Genomic DNA, 22,117 nt, shown 5'->3' on the forward strand with positions numbered 1-22,117 from the left:
GTTGAGTTTTAGGCTTTTAACATTCAAGGATTAGCTCAGTCCTGCTTTGGGCTTCGGATATTCCTTACCTTGTCCCTTCTAGGCGGGCTTTATGGAAATTACCTGCTGTCTCCGCTGGAGTGGGAGCCTCGAAAGAGCTGGTACTGCGACTCTGCTGCTCACCTTCGCATCCTCGGCTCCTTGCTCGGGGCCCGACTGCAGTGAGCGCGCCTTGAACTCGGGTTCTGAATGCGAGAGAATCCTGTCTTTTTCCAGTTTGGGAGCTTTGACTTGAGTTTCTCCCCAAGAGTAGATAGTGCTTGTATGGAGACTCCAGACTCCTGCGTTATTACCTCCTTACTTTCCTCTCCTGTTGCTGGAAGCTTCGCAGGTCTGTGACTTTGGAGGACGAGGGTGAGTTGAGGCTGGAAGAGTCTGCTGATGGAGGTGTGATGAGACTGGGAGGAGGTGCGGAGTTGATGGAGCTGCGGAGGGTGGGTGCTGGGTAAATGGGTGATGCGGCTGGGTAGGAGTTAGTGCTCTAAGCGCAGACACGGCTGGTAGAAAAGGCAGCCCACCTCCCCTCTTCCCCCAATATTTGGCATACAGAATGCTGACTGAAAGAAATAAGCAAATTTTGGTGTCCCCTTCGAGGGGAAATGGCCATATGGCCCAGCTTGTTCCTGTGTAAGTTGTGATGCTGTTTACAAACACTGTGCAGTGTTTAACCTCAGAGCATCCTGGGAGCCAGGAACTTATTTACTTGCAGAAAATATCTAATATGGGAGGTATGAAGATTTAGAGTCAGACATGCTAAGTACAGTTGATCTGCTTTTTCTTCACTGTTCTTTGCTTTTTGTTCACTTTTCTTTTTTCAGTAGCCAGTGGTTGAAGATTAAATTCGATAAAATTACATTAACTCTTCTCCACCCCATTGTTATTTGATTGTTAGGAATTTTAGAAGCAGTACGTTTTCTATTTTACGGACTGCCTCAATTCGAATGTAGTGAAAGCCACTAACTAGGTGGTCAGCCTCTTTAGCCTTGCTTTATGGGGAGAGTGGTGAGGTTTGGTTCTGGTTTATGATTTGTAACTTTTAAGGTGTTGGCTAGCACTTTACTCTGGCTTTCTGTTTGTAAAAACAGATGTGGTACTAAGGAAATTATCAGGAGCAAGGACATTGCCTAGGAGTATGAAGAATGTGTTGGCCTCGAGTAATAGATTTTTAAGGGGACTTCATGCCCAATAGGGCTTCCCTGGGGGCTCAGAGGTTAAAGCGTCTGCCTGCAATGCGGGAGACCCAGGTTGGATCCCTGGATTGGGAAGATCCCCTGGAGAAGGAAATGGCAACCCACTCCAGTATTCTTGCCTGGAGAATTCCATGGAGGGAGGAGCCTGGTAGGCTACAATCCACGGGTTGCAAAGAGTCGGGCATGACTGAGCTACTTAACTTTCATGCCAAGTACGGAAGAAAAGGGAGGAAGAATAGGTAAAACTATAAAATTATAGTTTAGAAGTTTATTATACTATAAAAATACAGTTTAGAGGGCATTATTGTCATAGGCCAGGGGTAGATATTGCCCATACTGTCTTTGTGGTATGAAAATTGCATCAGATTATACTAAATGGTGAGCATTACTGAAGTTTGAATTTCATATAAATTCTTCACTTGTTTTGAAAATTTATTCTCTTTTTTATTTTACCCCCAATCATTTAAAAATATAAACACATTTCTTAGCTTGTGGGCTGTACAAACACAGGTGGCAGACCATAGTTTGCTGAGCCCTTACATAGAACAATAAAGAAGTACTCGGTATTTTTCAAGAGAGAATAATTGAGAAAGAGGGTGATCCCAGTGCTATGATCTCTTATTTTCATCTGTCTATATGATAACACACAAAATAATAAAGAAAATTTGAGATCTTAACACAAATTTGTATTTTTTATGACCTGTGAAACTTGATCACGTGAGAATTATGAATATACTAATAAGATACAAGTACATTCTTTAAACAAGAAAAAGTATTCCTTGTCTAAAAAAGGGATTGTAGTTCAGGAGAGGTGGAATAACATCGAGTTGTGGTGTTGATTTAGACCAAAGGATTTCCAGCACAGGAATATGCTGGAATAATAGTAGTAAAATATTATTACTATTATGCAAAAGTAATTACTATATAGTAAATATTACTATATTACTATAATTTATGCAAAAATAAATAATAGTAATGTGAAGGATAATTCAAAAATTTTAAATATACACTTTAATATTGTTTTTATATCAGGGAACGATATATCTGCTATATCTTTTATATAGAGGATCTTGTGGAACTGCTGAGTCATATAGAGGAAAAGCAGGTATTAGCACTGCAGGTTGGAGAAGGAAATGGCAACCCACTCCAGTGTTCTTGCCTAGAGAATCCCAGGGACAGGGGAGCCTGGTGGGCTGCCGTCTGTGGGGTCGCACAGAGTCGGACACGACTGAAGCGACAGCAGCAGCAGCACTGCAGGTAGGAAACTGGTGGAGGTCGGATATACGATATGGTAGGTTGAGGAGGGAAAGAGTTCAGCTGTCCATACTTCTGAAATTCTAACTCAGAAAAAGGCAAAGCATCTAATTTTTCCCCACCTTTTTTTTTTTCAGTTATGAAAAATTTAAATTACAGTCTTTTTATAGGTTACTTTGGCTTTTATCTTTCCCGTTCAGTAACATTGGAGTTACTTTGTTCTTTTTCAAGTCTACATTATTACTTCTTTGTGTAGACATATGATTGATTCAGCCATTTGTTTAAATAAGACATTTAGGGCCTTTCCGGGTGTTAACTTTTTGGCCACGCGGCTTGCAGGATCTTAGTTCCTCAACCGGAAATCAAACCCAGGCCTTAGCAGTGAACGCGCTAAGTCTTAACCTCTGGCCTGGCAGGGAATATCCCCCAAGTCTTATTAAAGGCCATAGTGGACATACTTGTAATATATCTATTTCCCTCATTTTTACTCTGATAATACTTGACGTATAAACACTGTATTAGTTTAGGTTGTACAACATAATTATTTGACATATTTGCACATGTATCTTTATTTTGTCATAACATCTGTATTAGTAGGACAAACTCCTGAAAACTGAGCTTCTTTGTGAAAAGGCATGGAAATTTAAAATCCTAATCGTCTTTTCAGTTTCCTTGCCATAAGGTTGTACCTATTTATGCCCACACCAGCATGTAATGAGATGACCTCTTTGCTTACAGTGGAGCCTGTGTTGATGTTTTCATATTTTAAATTTTTTGCTAATATTTTTCATTAAAAGTTTTTAATGATTGCATAACAGATCTTGTTCTGTAGGTAATGTACATTTTCCAGCCTTTTTTTCAGCAGATGGGCATTTACTTAATTTCCTTTATAAAAAATTTTTTTTAATTTTGCTGCTGCATAAACAGTGTTAAAAGATTCTCTGAACATTTGTCCTTATGTGCTAGTGGATTTATTACTGTGAAAAAGGTTGGATTGAAGGCTATAATTTACATCAGCCCTCTGTATCTGTGGGCTCCTCATCTGTGGATGTGGAGAGCTGCCATTCTTTAGAAAGCACTTGAGTATCAGTGGATTTTGGTATCTATGGGGAACAGCTGTAGTACTAATTTTTATGAATATTTCCATACTGATTTTTAAGAAGGCTATTATTATTTACATTTACCTTGACAGCAGTATTTGAGCTTTCCTGTTTCCCACATCCCAGAAGAGATGGTTATTATCTATGTTTTTATTTCTTTCTGGCCAGAAAAGAGATGTTTGGTTATTTGAATCATATTTTTTTTCTTCCTTAGTAATTTTGAGTATCTTTTTGTTGTTATTTGTTTGTTACTGGGGTTTGTTTTCTGTGCATTTCCAATCTTTGGCTGTTTTTCCTGTTGCATTGTCTGTCTTTTGCTTATCAATTTATACATACATACCACACATGACATACTGTCCTCATTAAGAAATCCAGTCTGACTTCAGATTCTAATTTACTTTCCTACGTTTTCCTACAATGTTTTTTTATTTTTTACATTTAGATCTTTATTTTTTAGAATATGATGTAGCTTGAAATTTTCCATGAATAAAAAGTTGTAGAAATTAAATAAATTTTTAAAAGTATATGATGTAAAAGGAAGATCTTTATTTTTCTCTAGAGCAGTGCTGTCCAATAGAAATGGAATGCAAGATACTTATGTAATTTTAAGTTTTCAGTCAAGCCGCATTAAAAAAAAAGTAAAAACAGATGAAGTTAATCTTAATAGTATATTTTATTTCACCAACTTAACCCATTATATAAAAATATTATTTTTACATATAATTTATTTTGAACAATTATTAAACGATGTCTTTGAAATCCAGTGTGTATTTTACACTTATATCAAATCTCAGTTCAGACTAGGCACATTTTAGTTGATCAGTGGCCGCGTGTGGCTAGTGGCTTTTGTTGAATAGCGTGTGTTATATGGATTGGATGGATGGCTCGTTGTGCTAGCTTCATTTATTAAATAATCATCCTGTTTTTGTTGAATTAAATTTCACACTTGTCACACCTGAAATTGTTTCATAGTGAGATCTGTTTCTGGATTTTTGATTCTAATCTATTTGTCTCTTACACCAACACCACAGATTTTATTTCATTGAATTTTCTTGGATGTTCTTGGACATGTATTCCATATATAAATTCTAAATCAGTTTTTTTTTTTTTTTCACAGTTCTCTCCCCTCAAAGGAATTAAAAAAACCTATTGTGATTCTAAACAGAAAGGGGTTTAATGTATAATTTAATTTGGGTATAGTTGGCATTTTTTATATTGTCTTCCCAGTCAGGAATTTGGTTTGCCTTCCATTTATTCAGGTCTTGTTTTATTTCTTCAATAAGATCCTCATTTTTAAAAAACAGATTCTTTTATCTTTTTTTTTTGGCTGTTATGCATGGAGATCCCCCCCCCCCCCCACCCAATTTCTAATAAGTAAACCACGTGCTTCATTGCTTGGATAAAGAAGAAATAATTGATATTTGACTATTTCTTACATCTAGACCCCTATCATAGTCTCTTACTAATAGTAAATTTTTAACTGTAGAGTTTAAGTATTACTGGCACTCTATGTTTTCATGTGTTTCCCCAGCTCATTCTTATGCATTTGGCCAGAGAAGCTCATTTGAGATCTGCAAATCTGTATGCTAAAGATTCTCAAAATTTGTTTCTGGCTTATCTCGCTTTCCTGAAACTAAGACATCTGGAGCTCAACATGTACAACCTGAGGTTTTTCCCTCTCTTGCACGACTAATGTGTTACTGAGTTCCAGAAATTCTTAACTGCTGTCCTTCTTTCCCCCTCTGGAGTATCAAAGAATTTGTAGATATTTTAAAAACTACTGCAGAAATTAAAAGGTCTCACTATAGAGCCTTCAGAAATAAATTCCCTTGCCCATTACATCACCTGTGAAGTTGCTGTTTTGATTTGTTGAGTCATTCTGCTGCTCTCACCAGTACCCCTTTCCATGTGCTGAGATAGTTACTAGCATTGATATCTATCCTTTTCTGTCCAAGAAGATGGAAAATATCCTAAATCCTAGAGCATGTAGGAGGAAAACGTGTATTCTGGGGGGTATATATTGGTGTCCTAGGGTTGGTATAACAAGGTTTCATGAACTAGTGGCTTAGAAGAACAAAATTTATTCTCTCACAGGTCTGGAGGAAAACTGAAATCAGTGTTGGTCAGGTTGATTGCTTCTGGAGGCTCTGAGGGAGAATCTGATCCATGCCTCTCTCCTAGCTCTTGGGTTTGCTGGCAGTCCTGTGTTCCCTGGCAGTCTCCCTCTCTCCACTGTCACAAGGTGTTCTTTGTGTGTGTGTGTGTTTGTGTTTCTGTGTCCAAAACTCCCTCTTCTAATAAGAATGTCAGTCTTTGGACTAACACCCGTGTTAGTCCAGTATGACCTTATTTTAACTTCATTACACCTACAGAGATCCTATTTCCAAAAATGATTACATTCGGAGGTTCCTAGTGGACATGAATTGGGAGGGGGCACTATTCAACCCAGTACAGTATAATAGAAATAAAATTCACAGGTGTCGAGACTTCCCTGGTGGTCCACTGGCTCACTGGCTAAGACTGCGCTCCCACTGCAAGGGATCTGGTTCTATCCTCGGTCAGGGAACTAGATCCCGTTTGCTACGACTGAGAGTTCGCATGCCATGACTAAAGCATCCCATGCCTCAGTGAAGACCTGGCACAGCCAAATACAGAAATAAATCTTTTTTAAAAATTCACTGGAATCTCTAGACACTTCACCAGAGAGAAGTTTCCACGACATTACGATTTCCAGAGGTGCTCGGTGTAGACATTGAGTTGGTCAGTGGACTAGTCAGACTGTAGAATAGAACCTTGGCTGCTACTCATTCATATGTACATATTTGGTTCTGGGAAGCTAAAGAGAATTGGTACTAAGCAGAGGAAGTTGAAAACAGACATAAAGATGACTTTTCTAACCACTTTTATGTATGCTCTCATTGTCAGCTGAGCCTGGGAAATTTGCCACTTTTGATCATCTGGCTCTGTGTCATCGTACCACCTTGCTCGATTACTTGGTGCCAAGGGGTCATACCAGAGGTCATATCTGGCATCCTTCCGTCTGTAGGCAAAGCCTCTTTTCAAATCTGAGTGACACTTGAGTAGAGGAATCATGGGATTGTCAAGCGCTCCTCCACTCCACTTGCTTGATATGGACAGAAGGGGCACTTTTACCTCCTAGGAAAGGGTGCAGAACTTGGTTTTCAAGCTGGCTGTATTTTAGGGAGCGGACCAAAAGGCGAAGAGTCTGCTCCTAGTGCAGTGAGTATATAGATGGTATTCTATAAATGCGTGTTGAATTAAGGAATTTTTTCCTCATGGGGTAGCTCTTGGCATAGTACGTAGCTAAATGTTTACCTGAATAGTGCTTTGACTCCTTTGACTTCCAAAACAGCAGTATGTGGAAGGCTTTATTACTCCAGTTCTCCTCACTGCCAACGTACCGTCCGTCAGAACTAAGTTATTTGCAGTTCCCTGAATCTAGTGCCCTACTTTGCAGTTAGATATTTGTTGTTTCTTCTGGATTCCTCCTAATCTTGCTCCCACTTCCAAGTTACTAACATTTTTCTCTGCAATACTTCTGTACTTTTACAGTGTTCTTGAATTATTGATGTTTTTATATCTGTCCTCCACTAGACTGGGAGCTACTTGAGAACAGAAATTGTCTTTGTTTTCCCGTCACCTCATAGTGTCTTGACACATGGGAAGCCTTAGTTCAAAGAAGGAAATCAAGGCTTGAAAGAGTAATTTGCCTAAGGTCACACAGCTGGTGTATGGCAGCACCAGAAGGAGAATCTAGATCCTAAATCACTCAACAGCTATAAAGAAAAAAGTGCTGCACAGGTGTCAGGAGACCCAAGGACTAACCTTGAGTTGGTAGCTCTTTGTGTTATCCTGCCTGGGTGTGATTCTTTACCTTTATGGTATTTTGGTTCTTGTTTGTAATGCTCTTTTTAGGACCATCAACCAAAGGTACTTTTTGTATGTGTTTCTTCCAAGGAAATTGAAAAAGTCTCAATTCCCTCATTTTAAGGTAAGCAGCTGAAGAGAGTTGTTCAGGTACTTTTGGATCTTATGTTCCAGGTCTTTGTACCTTACCTGTATGCTCTCCATAGGTAACTCCACTACCCTTTATTCTTTATCTTCTTTGCATGTTGAGATGTGAGATTTCCTCAGGAGCAACTGCCTTCTGCTCTCCAAGGTTCTGAAAAGATACCCCTGGGCTTCCTGAAAATTCCTGTTTCCCGGAATGCAGATTTGAGTTCTGATTGGTTCTTCTTCTTCTTCTTCTTTTTTTTTTTTTTAAGTCTTTATTGAATTTGTTACAATATTGCTTCTGCTTTATGTTTTGTTTTTTTGGCTGCAAGGCATGTGGGATCTTGGCTCCCTAGCCAGGGATCATACCTGCACCCCCTGTGTTGGAAGGCAATGTCTTAACCACTGGACCACCAGGGAAATCCCCTGATTGGTTCCTGAAGAAAAAGAAGATGGCAGTTCTATTTCCAGTTTTTTAAGGAATCTCCACACTGTTCTCCATAGTGGCTGTAAACTGGAAATAGAACTGCCATATGACCCAGCAATCCCACTGCTGGGCATACACACTGAGGAAACCAGAAGGGAAAGAGACACGTGTACCCCAATGTTCATCGCAGCACTGTTTATAGTAGCCAGGACATGGAAGCAACCTAGATGCCCATCAGCAGATGAATGGATAAGAAAGCTGTGGTACATATACACAATGGAGTATTACTCAGCCATTAAAAAGAATACATTTGAATCAGTTCTAATGAGGTGGATGAAACTGGAACCTATTATACAGAGTGAAGGAAGCCAGAAAGAAAAACACCGATACAGTATACTAACGCATATATATGGAATTTAGAAAGATGGTAACAATAAGCCTGTGTACTAGACAGCAAAAGAGACACTGATGTATAGATCAGTCTTATGGACTCTGTGGGAGAGGGAGAGGGTGGGGAGATTTGGGAGAATGGCATTGAAACATGTATAGTATCATGTATGAAATGAGTCGCCAGTCCAGGTTCGATGCACGATACTGGATGCTTGGGGCTGGTGCACTGGGACGACCCAGAGGGAGGGTATGGGGAGGGAGGAGGGAGGAGGGTTCAGGATGGGGAACACAGGTATACCTGTGGCGGATTCATTTCGATATTTGGCAAAACTAATATTGTAAAGTTTAAAAATAAAATTAAAAAAAAGAAAAAGAAGATGGCAGATGATCTGATTATTGGAAAACACGGGAGAATTAAAGGCACTACTCAGGTGATAGAGTCAGATCTTCTGTTATTTTGTCTTTCTCCTTCTCCCTCTTTTCTTTGGCTGCCTCAGTGAGTCCACCTCTGCTTTTCTTGTTGCTGAGGTCTCAGACTTTACTCTAGGGGTGCTGGCATGACTGAACTCAGATGAAGGATTAAGGAGATTAGGACTGGAGGACTAGGTAGGGTCCAGAAGCTCATGGGTTTATCTATCAGAGAGACTTAAGAAAGTGTATCTCTCATACTCAGACCTTGGTCTGGGGTCAACACAGTGTTGTCATTGATCACACCCTGAGGATTCACCTCAGTGAATCCCTGAGAAACTAGAATGTCTTCCCTCTCATCCTAAGAATTCTGCTGCTTAGGAAATGACCCCAAAGTGATAGTCCTAAAGTCCTCTCCCTGTTCCCACAGAGAACTACAGAAAGATTCAGATGAAGAGCCTGACTCAGGATGTGAAACTACCAGGATGAGATTTTTTTTTTTTTTTTTCTTTTAAAGAGTATTTTCTTTGCTATTGATATTCAGTGCTTCACTATTTTGTTAATTATGTTATTCCTCTCCTGTATCCCTCCCATTTAATTAATTGCCAGTTTCTGACATTTTAAAACATCTTAGCCTTCTCCTTCCATTTCTGCTTTGTTCCATTTCAGGTCTTTCCTAGATAGTAGCCGCTGACTCCCTACCTTTATCTGAGCATTTGTTCTCACTCTGTTGCCCCACTCCCAGTGTTTCCTCTGTACTATGTCTTTGGTGATGTTTCTGACTCAAAACTCTTGTCATCTGACTACTCAGTCATTTTAATGATGACTTTTATCCTTCACCTGTTGGGTAAAATCTAAATCTCTTTGGAATGGCTTACAAGGCTCTTGATGATCTTGTCCAGTGGATGGTCCTAAGTTTATAGATGGGGGATTTGTGAGGAAGAACAGACCATTTGCAGAGAAATAGACAACTGCATCTTTGTGCACTTAGGTTTTTGGGGATTCCATATGTGATCCCATTAAAATGTGAGGAGAGAAAGTCTTTCTACAGTCTTCTTTTTAGCTGATGAAAGAAGCAAAGGAATCCTTCTCTTTTGTCAAACTGAGTACTTTCTAGGGAAACCAAAATCTTTACAAACTGCTCATGGAAATTACTCTTTCTCTTTGTACTAACAGAGGTGGGCCACAGACCACTGAGGACACTCATTAAGCATGTACTCCCAAAATACTGAAAAGAGAGTCCATCAGAAACAAACTTTTATTAAAAGACTATGTTAGGCACTGTGCTCAGTCACGTGGATACCAGTGAACAAGACAGACGTATTCCCTTCAGGAATCTGTGCTCATAGCTTGGAAAACAGACAGCTAGTTCTGAAGTATTTCTCTGGAGATATAACCAGTTCCAAACTATCTTTTGTCTTGATCATAACTCCTTTAGAGTTACTGTCTTCATAGTCGTCTTTTTTCTTAAGATTATTAGTCCCTCTTGTGCTTCCTCTTTTTTGCTTTCAAATCAGCATTTAACAAAGCGTTTATTGACTCTGCTGACCTATGTAGCAACAGTCTTCCCTTTTCTGCAATGAAAGAAATGGTATACGTTTTAGTTTCCTCAGTTCTCACCTCTCTGGCTTCTGCAATCCCTCTTCTCGCCACTGAACGCCCCTCTTCTCACACTGTCGTCCAGGGGTCCTCAGAGGCCTTTCCCTAGGCTTCTCTGCGGCGCCTGACTCCACTCAGGCCTCTCCCTCCGTAGTCTCAGAGCACTGTTGGATACAGTCCAGTTTGCGCAGTCTCTCCCGTTCTCCCCACCACCTTTACCCCTACCCTACTTGCTTCTCCTGTGAACCTCTGACAGAATCTTCATATCTATTCAGGGCTTTGTTGCTGTTTTCAACTTTGCGTCTGGTGATGTTTTCTTCACACCCAGAATCCTCTAGAGGATTCTAGAGAGTAATGTGAAATCTTACAGTAACACTGATGTTTCTGTGTCATGCACATAGAGAAATTTCAATTCTCTAGTGCCTGGGAATTTTAGAAGTGAAGTACTATAGTATGCATTCACAGATAATTCTTAGCAACATAATCCAGGATTGAAAGCTATTTTGTTGCATTTAAAATTGTATTTAGAATACAGTAGTTAATTTTTCTGTAACTATGCAAAAGTAACAGAGCAGGCCATCCCAAGGTTCATACCTAGTTTAGACAAAAGAATCAAAGGATTTACCTACCTTATAAGACCTAGCATTTTTCTCCTTCTGTAGTACTTTTCAAAAAATGGGCAGCAGATCTAAATAAACATTTCTCCAAAGAAGACATATAGATGGCCAAAAAAGCACGTGAAAAGATGCTCAACATCACTAATTATCAGAGAATGCAAATCAAACCTATAGGGAAGTATTCCCTCATACCATTCTGACAAGTGGCCATCATCAAAAAGTCTATAAACACAGAAAACAACATAGTGTTGTAAAGGAATTATCCTCCAATTAAAAATAAAAAGTAGGGACATGAAAAGAGAGAAGATGCCAATAAAGGGTACTTTAATTGGTAAAATAAAAAAGTGAATACATACCCAATAAAATACAAAATATTTAGTTCTTAAAAAAAAAAAGGCTACAAACAATAAATATTGGAAAGGAAGTGGAGAAAAGGGACCCCTCCTGCACTGCTGGTGGGGATGTAAATTGGTATAACCACTGTGAAGAACAGTGTGGAGGGTCCTTAAAAAACTAAAAATAGAACTACCATATGATCCAGCAATCCCACTCCTGGCCATATTTCCACAGAACTCATAATTAGAAAAGATACATGCACCTCAGTGTTCATTGCAACACTATTTACAATAGCCAAGACATGGAAGCAGACTAAGTGTCCATTGACAGGAATAGATAAAGATGATGTGGTACGTGTATATATAATGAAACGTTACTCAGACATAAAGAAGAACAAAAGAATGCCATTAGCAGCAACATGGATGGACCTAGAGATGATCATACTGAGTGAAAGAAGTCGGAGATGATTTCAGTCATATGTGGAACCTAATTTTAAAAAATTATACAAATGTATTTTTTTACAAAACGAAAATCATCACAGATATTGAAAACAAGCTTATGGTTACCAAATGGGAAATGTTAGAGGTGGGAGGATAAATCAGGAGCTTGGGATTTTGGTGGCTCAGACAGTAAAAGAATCTGCCTGCAATCAGGGAGATCTGGGTTCAATTTCTGGGTCAGGAAGATCCCCTGGAGAAGGGAATGGCTACCCACTCCAATATTCTTGGCTGAAGAATTCCATGGACAGAGGCTACAGGCCATGGGGTCACAAAGAGTTGGATACAACTGAGCAACTAACACTTTCACTTTGATTCACTTTGCTGTTTTACATCTGAGACTAATAAAATACTATAAATCAACTATACTCCAGTAAAATTAAAAAGTTGGACTAAGACTCTTATGGCACCTTTTCAATGTTTTGTTGATTTTATGATAATACTTATTTCAAGAGTTTTAGAGCAGATACTTTGTTGTGTGAATCTGATTCATAATACTCTTTAAATTCTTTGTGATCATTGCTAATTTTGAGTTCTGAGCACTGACAATGTGTCGAGTACTTTTAACTTTCACACAGCTTTAGAACCAGTATTTACATTGGTAACAATTATAAGCCACAGGTGAGTTTTGTCAAAATCATTTGTTTTAGGTATTAGAAAAGCCAATTACTATTTACTTTGAACTGAATCTTACACAGTATTAAAGGCATTACTACTTGTCATAGTTTTTGTACAGTATCATGTGTTTCAGACTATGATGCATGTCATTGTTTCCTTGTTCCCTCTCAGATCCACGAGATTAATGTTTATAAGATTTAAAAGCAATGTTAAAAATGTATCCAGGAACTTCCTGGGGGCTCCCAATGCAGGGGGCCTGGGTTTGATGCCTGGTTGAAACTAAGACCCAGTGCAGCCAAATAAACAAAAATAATGAAAATAAATACAAAAAAGTGTGTCTAGACTTCCTCACTTCATTCTGTTTATTCCTCATATTTTAAGTTCTTGGCATTTATAGATATGAAAACACTGCACAACTGTTTACTGCAAGAATAGCAGTACAGTAACAATAAGAACAAAGGAGAAGCCAAAAAATATATTGTTTAGGAATTTTAGCAGTATGAGGATTTAACAAAGAGATGATTTTTATAAATGTAGAATGAAGAATGTACAACCCTAGCCACGGAGCTTGTGACTGAACTGGCAATTGGTACCATGAACGTGTTTCCTGCAATGACAGGAACTCCTCTGTTGATAGATCCTGTGTTAACCTAGACTTTGCTAATGAGTATATGTTAGGATTTATATCACTTATTTTACTGTTTATCAGTTGCTATTTTGTTTTCTTTAGCAAGCAGTATGGCTTCTGCTGCTGCTGCTGCTGCTAAGTTGCTTCAGTCGTGTCTGACTGTGCGACCCCATAGATGGCAGCCCACCAGGCTCCCCCGTCCCTGGGATTCTCTAGGCAAGAATACTGGAGTGGGTTGCCATTAACTTCTCCAATGCATGCAAGTGAAAAGTCAAAGTGAAGTTGCTCAGTCGTGTCCGACTCTGAGTGACCCCATGGACTGCAGCCTACCAGGCTCCTCCGTCCATGGGATTTTCCAGGCAAGAGTACTGGAGTGGGGTTTCATTGCCTTATCCGATGGCTTACTAGTGTATACTAACTGAATACCGGTATGGAACAGAATACTGTAGAGGGCTATGAACATTAGTTAATATGCTACTATGACTTTTAGGGGCTTCCCTGGTGGCCCATGGTAAAGAATCCACCTGCCAATACAGGAGACGTGGGTTCGATTCCTGGATTGGGGAACATCCCCTGGATAAGGAAATGGCAACCCACTCCAGTCTTTTTGCCTGGGAACTCTTGTGGCCAGAGGAGTCTGGCGGGCAATAGTCAACGGGGTCGCAAAAGAGCTGGACACAACTAAACAACAGCATGACTTTTGAGTATTGAGCTGGTTAGGTTTGGAAGTCAGGTGGGGCATATTTAGAAATTACACTAATAAGGGGCCTCAAGAGTTAGGATACTTGCTTTTAATGCATGGCTCTTGTGGAGTGAGGGGAGGGTATGGTCTTTCTGTTTTTTTCTGATTCTTTTTGGCTGAATAAACAAAGTAGACTGAATAAAAATGAGAAAGTGTCTTCACTTTATTTTTAAAGTCAGATGAGGTGGCCTGGGTATTGGTGGTCATGTAATAATTTGCAGTTTTGTTGTTATTCAGTCACTCAGTTGTGTCCAACTCTTTACAACCCCATGGACTGCAGCACGCTAGGCTTCCCTGTCCCTCACCAATTCCTGGAGCTTGCTCAAACTCATGTCCATTGAGTCAGTGATGCCATTCAACCATCTTATCCTCTGTTGTCCCCTTCTCTAGCCTTTAATCTTTCCCAGCATCAGGGTCTTTTCAAATGAGTCAGTTCTTTGCATCAGGTAGCCAGAGCGTTGGAGCTTCAGCTTCAACATCAGTCCTTCCAATGAATATTCAGGACTAATTTCCTTTAGGATTGACTGGTTTGATCTCCTTGCAGTCCAGGGGACCTTAAAGAGTCTTCTTCAACATCACAGTTCAAAAACATCAATTCTTTGGCGCTCAGATTTTTTATGGTACAACTAGCACATCCATACATGACTACTGGAAAAACCATAGCTTTGACTAGACAGACCTTTGTCAGCAAAGTAATGTCTCTGCTTTTTAATATGCTGTCTAGGCTGGTCATAGCTTTTCTTCCAAGGAGCAAGCGTCTTTTAATTTCATGGCTGCAGTCACCATCTGCCATGATTTTGGAGCCCAAGAAAATAAAGTCTGTCACTGTTTCCATTGTTTCCCCATCTGCTTGCTGTGAAGTGATAGGACCAGATGCCATGATCTTCGTTTTTTGAATGTTGAGTTTCAAGCCAGCTTTTTCACTCTCCTCTTTGCAGCTAGATGTTATTAAATGCTTAGTGCAAGACTGGGATTGACTGTCATTCTTGCAAGTTATTTCACACTTAGAAAATAGCATGTTATGAAAGAGGAGGTTCTCTCACACTTCTAGAATGTGGTTAGGGAGGGGAGGGTGGAGATCCAAACAGAAAATTTAGTGTTTTCTTGTCCTGCCTTAAAATATAAATTTTAAGCAATGATCATGATATATTCATACAATAGAATATTCCTCTGTAATAAAAAGTCAAGTACTGATAAGTGTTACAGCCTAGTTGAGTCTTAAATATACTGAGTAAAAGAAACCAGACACAAAAGATGACAAATGATTTCATTTCTATGAAATGTCCAGAATAGGCAGATCCATGGAAATAGAAATAGTGGTTGCCAGAGGATTGGGGGATTTTAGGTGGGGGAAGGTCATGGATAAGGGCTTTCTTTGGGGGCTGATGGAAATCTTCAAAAATTGTGGTGCTGGTTGAAACAACTCTGTAAATTTATTAAAATGTGTTGAATTATACACTTTAAATGGGTGAATTATATGGTATGTAAATTACATCTCAAGAAAGCTGTTAAAAAATTAAAAATTTACATTTAGGGAATCCCTTGGTGGTCCAGTGGTTAGACCAGTGCCGGACTTGGGTTTGATCCCTGGTCAGGGAACTAGGATCCTACAAGCTGCATAGTGCACCCACCCCTAATTATTAATACATTTAGAATCTAAATTGAAATTAGTCAAAGTTGAACATTTTGAATTAAGTAAGATGTGGGCAGTGTGGAGATAATTTGTGTTATCTAGATGAGTACAGTTCAATAGAAGTAGAATGCATATGTGTGCAATTTAATATTTTGTAGTAGCCATATTCAGTGGGAAAAAAAAGGTGAAAATAATTTTAGTATATTTAATCCAGTAAGTCAAATATATTAGTGTACTCAGTTCCTCAGTTGCCACCTATGTCTCATTTTCCTCACCCTGAAACAAAACAACGGTAACTACTTATGGTTGTTGTGAGCATTAAGTGAGCTAAACATCTATTCTGTGTTTATTGTGTGTCAGGTGCCGTACTGAATTTAAGTGGACTTCCCTGGCGGTCCAGTGGTTAAGACTCTGCCTTACAATGTAGAGGGTGCAGGTTTGATCCCTGATTGGGGAACTAAGATCCCACATGGCATGCAGTGTGGCCAAAAATAAAAATACAAAAACCTTATTGAAAACAACGCCCCCCCCCACCCCCCCCCGCTGCCTCACCCGGCCCACCCTTGCCCAAACAAATGACTGTGCTTCCACTGCAGGGTCACAGATTCGATCCTTGGTCTGGGAACTAAGATTCTGAATGCTGCATGGTGTGGACAATAGAAAAATAAAGCTGAAGATTTTATCTACACTTAGTAGAAAAGGAAATACTAATTAAGGAAGAATGCATGATTTAGTTTGTGCGTTAATAGTATAGGGAACCATGAAGACTGTTTGATGTATATATTGTTAGATACATATGTGTGTACTTAAGGGAGTATATACATAGGACTATAGCTATCAGTTCCCACTAGAATGCGCGGGTGTGTGTGTGTGTACACTCACGTGCGTGTGCTGGTGGTGTGGAAGAAAGTTGATAAAGAATGTCAGAACCATGCTCCTAGACATCTTGTGCTTAGACTAGGGTTTCAGAATTGGCTGGTGAGCAAAGGATGGGCAGAATCTGTCCTTCAAGCTACAGACAGAAGCCATGAAAACAGCCAGAAAGCAGTGTTCAGGGGTGAAATGACTCAGGAAGCAAAAAGGCTGAGAGAGGAAAATCAGATGTGATTGTCATGCAGAGTGGGTCCCTTTAGGGTCACCACCTGTTCACCAGGACTCAACAGAAAACCACAGTACCATATGCTATAGGTTAAGAAATAGGTTTCAATTCAGCGTCAGCAAGTAAAAAGAGGGCACGAGTCCCATTCCTCCTCTTCTTTCCATAAACAAGCAAACTGGGCACCCTTCTGGGCAGGCAGGGTGGGAGCATGGAATAGTGGAGGGATCCTGCCACATTACTGCTCTCATCTTAAGGCAAGCAGTGCAAGAGCCACCTTACCAGGACTTCCCTGATGGTCCATTGGCTAAGACTCCAGGCTCCTGATGCAGAGGGTCCAGGTTCAATCCCTGGTGAGGGAACTAGATCTCACATGCTGTAACCAAGACTCAGTGCAGCCAAATACCCTTTTTTAAAACAAAGGGAGGGGAAGCCACCTTATCAATGAGGAGACACAAACTGCTTAGGCACCAAGCATTCTGGGTTAGTGTCAGCTGTTGACAGGATGTGGTGAACAGACTCCTGCAGTGTCCTCTAATGGTCCTCCACTGGTATTCACATACTTGTGAAATCCCCTCCCCTTGAGTGTGGGATGGATCTAGTGACTTAGTTCTAACCAAAAGACTATGGCGAAGGGAAAAGACATCGCTTCCTTGAGTAGATCATAAAAGTCTGTGACTTTCATCTTTCTAAGAAACTCCTTTACTGTCTTTGATGAAGCAAACTGCCATGTTGGAGAGACCTATGTGGTAAAGAACTGAGAGGTTTCCCCTGTCCAACAGCCAGTGAGGGTCTGAGGCCCTCAGTACAACAACCCTCAAGGAACTGAATCCTGCTAAAAAAAAATGTAAGTTTGAAAATAGATCCTTTCCTAGTTGAGTCCAGATGAGCCCCACTCTTGCCAACATCTTTATTGCAGTCTTGTAGACACCCTAAAGTAGATGACCCAGCTTATGCTGTGCTTGGGTTGCTGACCAACAGAAACTCTGAGATGCTTTGAGTTGTTTCAATCCTCTTGTTTTGGGGTAATTTGTTATGTAGTGGGAGACAATACAGGAGAAGGAAATGGCAACCCACTTCAGTATTCTTGCCTAAAGAATCCTATGGACAGAGGAGCCTGGTGGGCTGCTGTCTGTAGGGTTGCACAGAGTTGAACACAACTGAAGCAACTTAGCATGCATGCATGCATTGGAGATGGAAATGGAAACCCACTCCAGTATTCTTGCCTGGAGAATCCCAGGGACAGAGGAGCCTGGTGGGGTGCCCTCTGGGGTTGCACAGAGTTGAACATGACTGAAGTGACTTAGCATGCATCCATGCACTGGAGATGGAAATGGCAATCCACTCCAGTATTCCTGCCTGGAGAAGCCCAGAAACAGAGGAGCGTGGTGGGCTGCCATCTATGGGATCACACAGAGTCGGACATGACCGAAATGACTTAGCAGCAGCAGCAGCAGGAGATAATACGTTGCAGGTGTTTGGAAATGTTAACTGCCCAGTAACTGGAGACCTGGGGGCCCATGGCAAATTACAGTCTCCTCTGCCAAGTGTTAAAAACACCATTGATCCCCTTAGAAGGTGACTTCTTTTTTAAAATATTTATTTTTATTTATTTATTTGTACTGGTTCTTCATTGCAGCATGTGGGATCTTGTTAATAGTTGTGGCATGTGGGATCCAGTTCCCTGACCAGGGATTGAACCCAGGCCGCCTGCATTGGGAATGTGGAGTCTTTGCCACTGAACCAGCAGGGAAGTCCCAGAAAGGAACTTCTTGCAGCTCCACTCACTGGGAGAAGGAACCCCAGGTTCATTATTCAGGCTACCCACGAGTGCTCAGTGTTATTTTCAGACAGTTCTGCTTCTTGTAATATAAAGAGAATATTAACTCACTAGAGTGAGTTAATGAAGTTAGGATAGTGGGTTATAAACCCCCTTATGAAGGGATATGTTTTCCTAGACTCTTGAAACCTAACTTTGAAGACAGAGTTGTTAAAGGCACCAAATAATTAGAGAAAAAAGTTTCAAAGAAAATGTTAGTATCTTAACTTAGAATTTTGTGACTTCAAAGGGGAGGAGACAGGAAACTGTAGGTAAGCTGTAGTAGGAGTGAAGGCTGATTTCTAACCAAATAAATGTCAAGAGGGAAAAACGCAAAAGAGAGAAAATTAGTAAGTTAGGAGACAAAGCAATCAAAATCAATAAGTATGTCTCTTTGTATCTTGGTTTAACACCTCAGTTGTTAAGGAAAAAATAATAATATAACTAGAAAAGTGTGAACACGCCCTAGATATTTGATGATGGTAAGAATTATTATTATTTTTAGAAATGATATTATAATTATGAAATTTATGAAGTTATTTTTAGTGATATAGTAAAAATATTATAGGTGAAATGATATATTTATAATTTTGTTTAAAATATTCTGCACGTACTGGGGGGAACTAGGTGGGAGTATAAATGATGCAAGGCTGATTGCAACTATATGACATGGGAAAGGCAAACTACAGAGACAAGAAAACCTAGTGGCAGCTGGTGGGGTGGGTAGGGAGATAAACGGGCAGAACACAGAGGATTTTCAGGGCAATGAAAATACTTTGTATGCTGTAATCATAATGAACATATGGCATGTGCGTGTGTACTCAGTTGCTCAGTCATGTCTGACTCTTTACAACCCCATGGACTGTAACCTGCCAGGTTCCTCTGTCCATGGAATTATCCAGGCAAGAATACTGGGGTGGGTTGCCATTTCCTACTCCAAGAGATCTTCCGGACCCAGTGATCGAACCCCTGTCTCCTGTGTTTCCTGCATTGGCAGGCGGATTCTTTACCCATGTGCCACCTGGGAAGCCATATATGTCATTATACATTTGTTCAAAGCATAGTATGTACAACATCAAGAGTGAATACTAAGGAAAACTGTGGACTTTGTAGCTATGATGTGTCGATGTGGGTTCATCCTTGGTAAAAAATGTACCATTCTGGTGAGTGGTGTTGATAATTGGGGGAGACGATATAAGTGTGGAAAACCTCCATACCTTCCTCTCAATCTTGTTGAAAACCTAAAACTTTTCTAAGACAATGAAGTCTTTAAATACATATATATAAAGCAAAACCCAAAACCTGTTCAGTAGAAGGACTTAATAGCAGAATTGAGCTGGCAGAAGAAAGAATTTGAAGATAGTTCAAAGAGTTTATGCAGTATGAAGAACTGGAAGAAATAAGGATAAAAAATGTACGAACAGAGACTCAGATACTGTCGGACACCATCAGTATACCAACATATGCATAATAGTCTCAGAAAAGGAGGAAAGGAAAAAAAAGGCAGAAAAAAAAAATAATAAAGGCTTAAAACTTCCCAAATTTGATGAGAAATATTAATCTGTACACCCAAGAGACATACCATACTCCATGTAAGATAAACACAAGGAGATCCACACGAAGACACATTAAGGTCAAAAGATTACGAACAAAAGACAAAGAAAAATTTGAAAGCAATAAGGGAAAACATGCATATTAAACATATACATACCTACACCCAATAAGAATAACAGCTAACTTCTCATCAGAAAAAACAGAGGCCAGAAAGCATTGATATATTCAAAGTGAAAAGCTAAAAACACAGAAACCACCAAGTAACCTGATAATTAAGAATCCTATATCTAGCAAAACTGTGATTTGAAACTGAAGACAAAGACATTCCCAGATAAAGACCCTGAGAGAATTTATTGGTATTAATAGCAGATCTGTGGGGAGGGAGGTGGGAGGGGGGTTCAGGATGGGAGGGACACCTGTATACCTGTGGCCAATTCATGTTGGTGTATGGCAAAAACCATCACAATATTGTAATTATCCTCCAATTACATTAATTCAAAAAATGGAGCTGTCTTAACAAGAAATATTAAAGTCAGGTTCTTTAGACTGAAAAGAAATGGCACCAGATTATCCAATCCACATGAAAGAAAGCACCAGGAAAGGTAAGATGAAGGTAATTATGAAAAATAAATGTATTTTTATCTTATCTGACTTAAATTACATAAGACAATGAATTTATTGTATTGAGCTTATAACACCTACAGATATATATTCATGTGAATAATTGGACAAAGGATGGGGGAGGGAATGGAACTCTTGGAGTAAGGAAATGACAGAAGTGGTAATTTGAATCCACAAGAAGAAAGAGGACTGGAACTGCTAAATACAAAGTTTAAAATGAAAGGCTCAAGTATGTTTTTTTTCTTTTCTCAACTTCTTTAAAATAAATTGATATAAATCAGTATTTATGACACTATATTGTCAGCTTTATAATATATACATAGATGTAATATATATGATAACACAAAGGAGAGGAGACAAAACTTTATCAGAGCAAGTTTTCTGTGCTTACTGGAATTAAATTAGTATTTATCCAAAGTATATCATGATATGTTAAGGTGGAGATTATAATTTCTAAAGAAATCACTATAATTCAAAATTACACTGAGATTGAACAAAGTAATTTATATGGGTCATAGCAAATACTTAATAAAAGGCAGTAAGGGAAGGAATAGAGAAAAAGATGTGAAACACATTGAAAAAATGAAAAATGGTAAACAAATCCACTCATAATAAATGTGAATGGATTAAACGTAGTTTTCTATGGTACATAATAAGTGATTAAAACCTAGCACCCCAAATCAACACACATTTGTTATCTCATAATTTCTGTGGCTCAGGACTTCAAGCATACCTTAACTGGAGTCTCTGCAAGCCTTTTTTTTTTTCAATTAAGATGTCAGTTGTGTTCTTATCTGGAGGACTGACTGTAAGATCCACCTCCACACTCACTGAGGACATCAGTAGAATTCAGTTCCCTGTGGTTATATCATAAGACTGAGGGACTTGACTGGTTGTTGACTGGAGGCTGCCTCAGCTCCTGTCGGCCACCCCTCAGTTCCTTATCACATGGGGCTCTCAACATGGCTACTTCCTCAAAGACAGCACAGCAGGATATCTTAAGAAAGTCTGCTAGCAAAACAGACTCTGGTCATGTGATAATAGGCATGACATCCTATCACTTGCCATATTCTCTAAAAAAACAAATTTTTTTGTTTTTAATTTGGCTGCCTGTGGTCTTAGTTGTGGCATGTGGGATCCAGCTCTCTGACCAGGAGTGGAACCCAGACCCCCTGCATTGGGAGCTCTGAGTCTTCGACACTGGACCATGAGGGAAGTCCCTGCTACGTTCTCTTGGTTAGAAACAATTCAAAGGTCCCAGAGACAGTCTCGAGGTGGGGGATGATAAAAGGTCATAAATATTAGAAGAAGATCGTTGGGGGTCATCTTAGAGTCTGTCTGCCACAGAGGGAGCTTCCTTAACCTGATAAAAGAGCATTTATGAAAAACCTATAACTAATATCATGTTGTTCACTCACTCAATTGTGTCCAGCTCTGGGACACCATGGACTGAAGCACGACAGACTTCTAACATTTTTATTTTTTGGCTGTGCTTTCACTGCTGGGTTTGATCCCTGGTTGGGGAACTAAGATCC

General features: G+C 39.6%; 1 long non-coding RNA gene across 1 annotated transcript; it reads left to right on the forward strand.

Annotated features, from left to right (window-relative positions):
- Positions 1 to 3: 3 nt before the first annotated feature.
- LOC132343680 (uncharacterized) lies at positions 4 to 20,039 on the forward strand. The gene is made up of 2 exons (XR_009492637.1): positions 4 to 393; positions 7,520 to 20,039. It is a non-coding gene; the product is annotated as an uncharacterized lncRNA (long non-coding RNA).
- Positions 20,040 to 22,117: the final 2,078 nt, after the last annotated feature.

Source organism: Bos taurus, chromosome 23 (genome assembly GCF_002263795.3).
Source record: "Bos taurus isolate L1 Dominette 01449 registration number 42190680 breed Hereford chromosome 23, ARS-UCD2.0, whole genome shotgun sequence".
Classification (NCBI taxonomy): Eukaryota; Metazoa; Chordata; class Mammalia; order Artiodactyla; family Bovidae; genus Bos; species Bos taurus.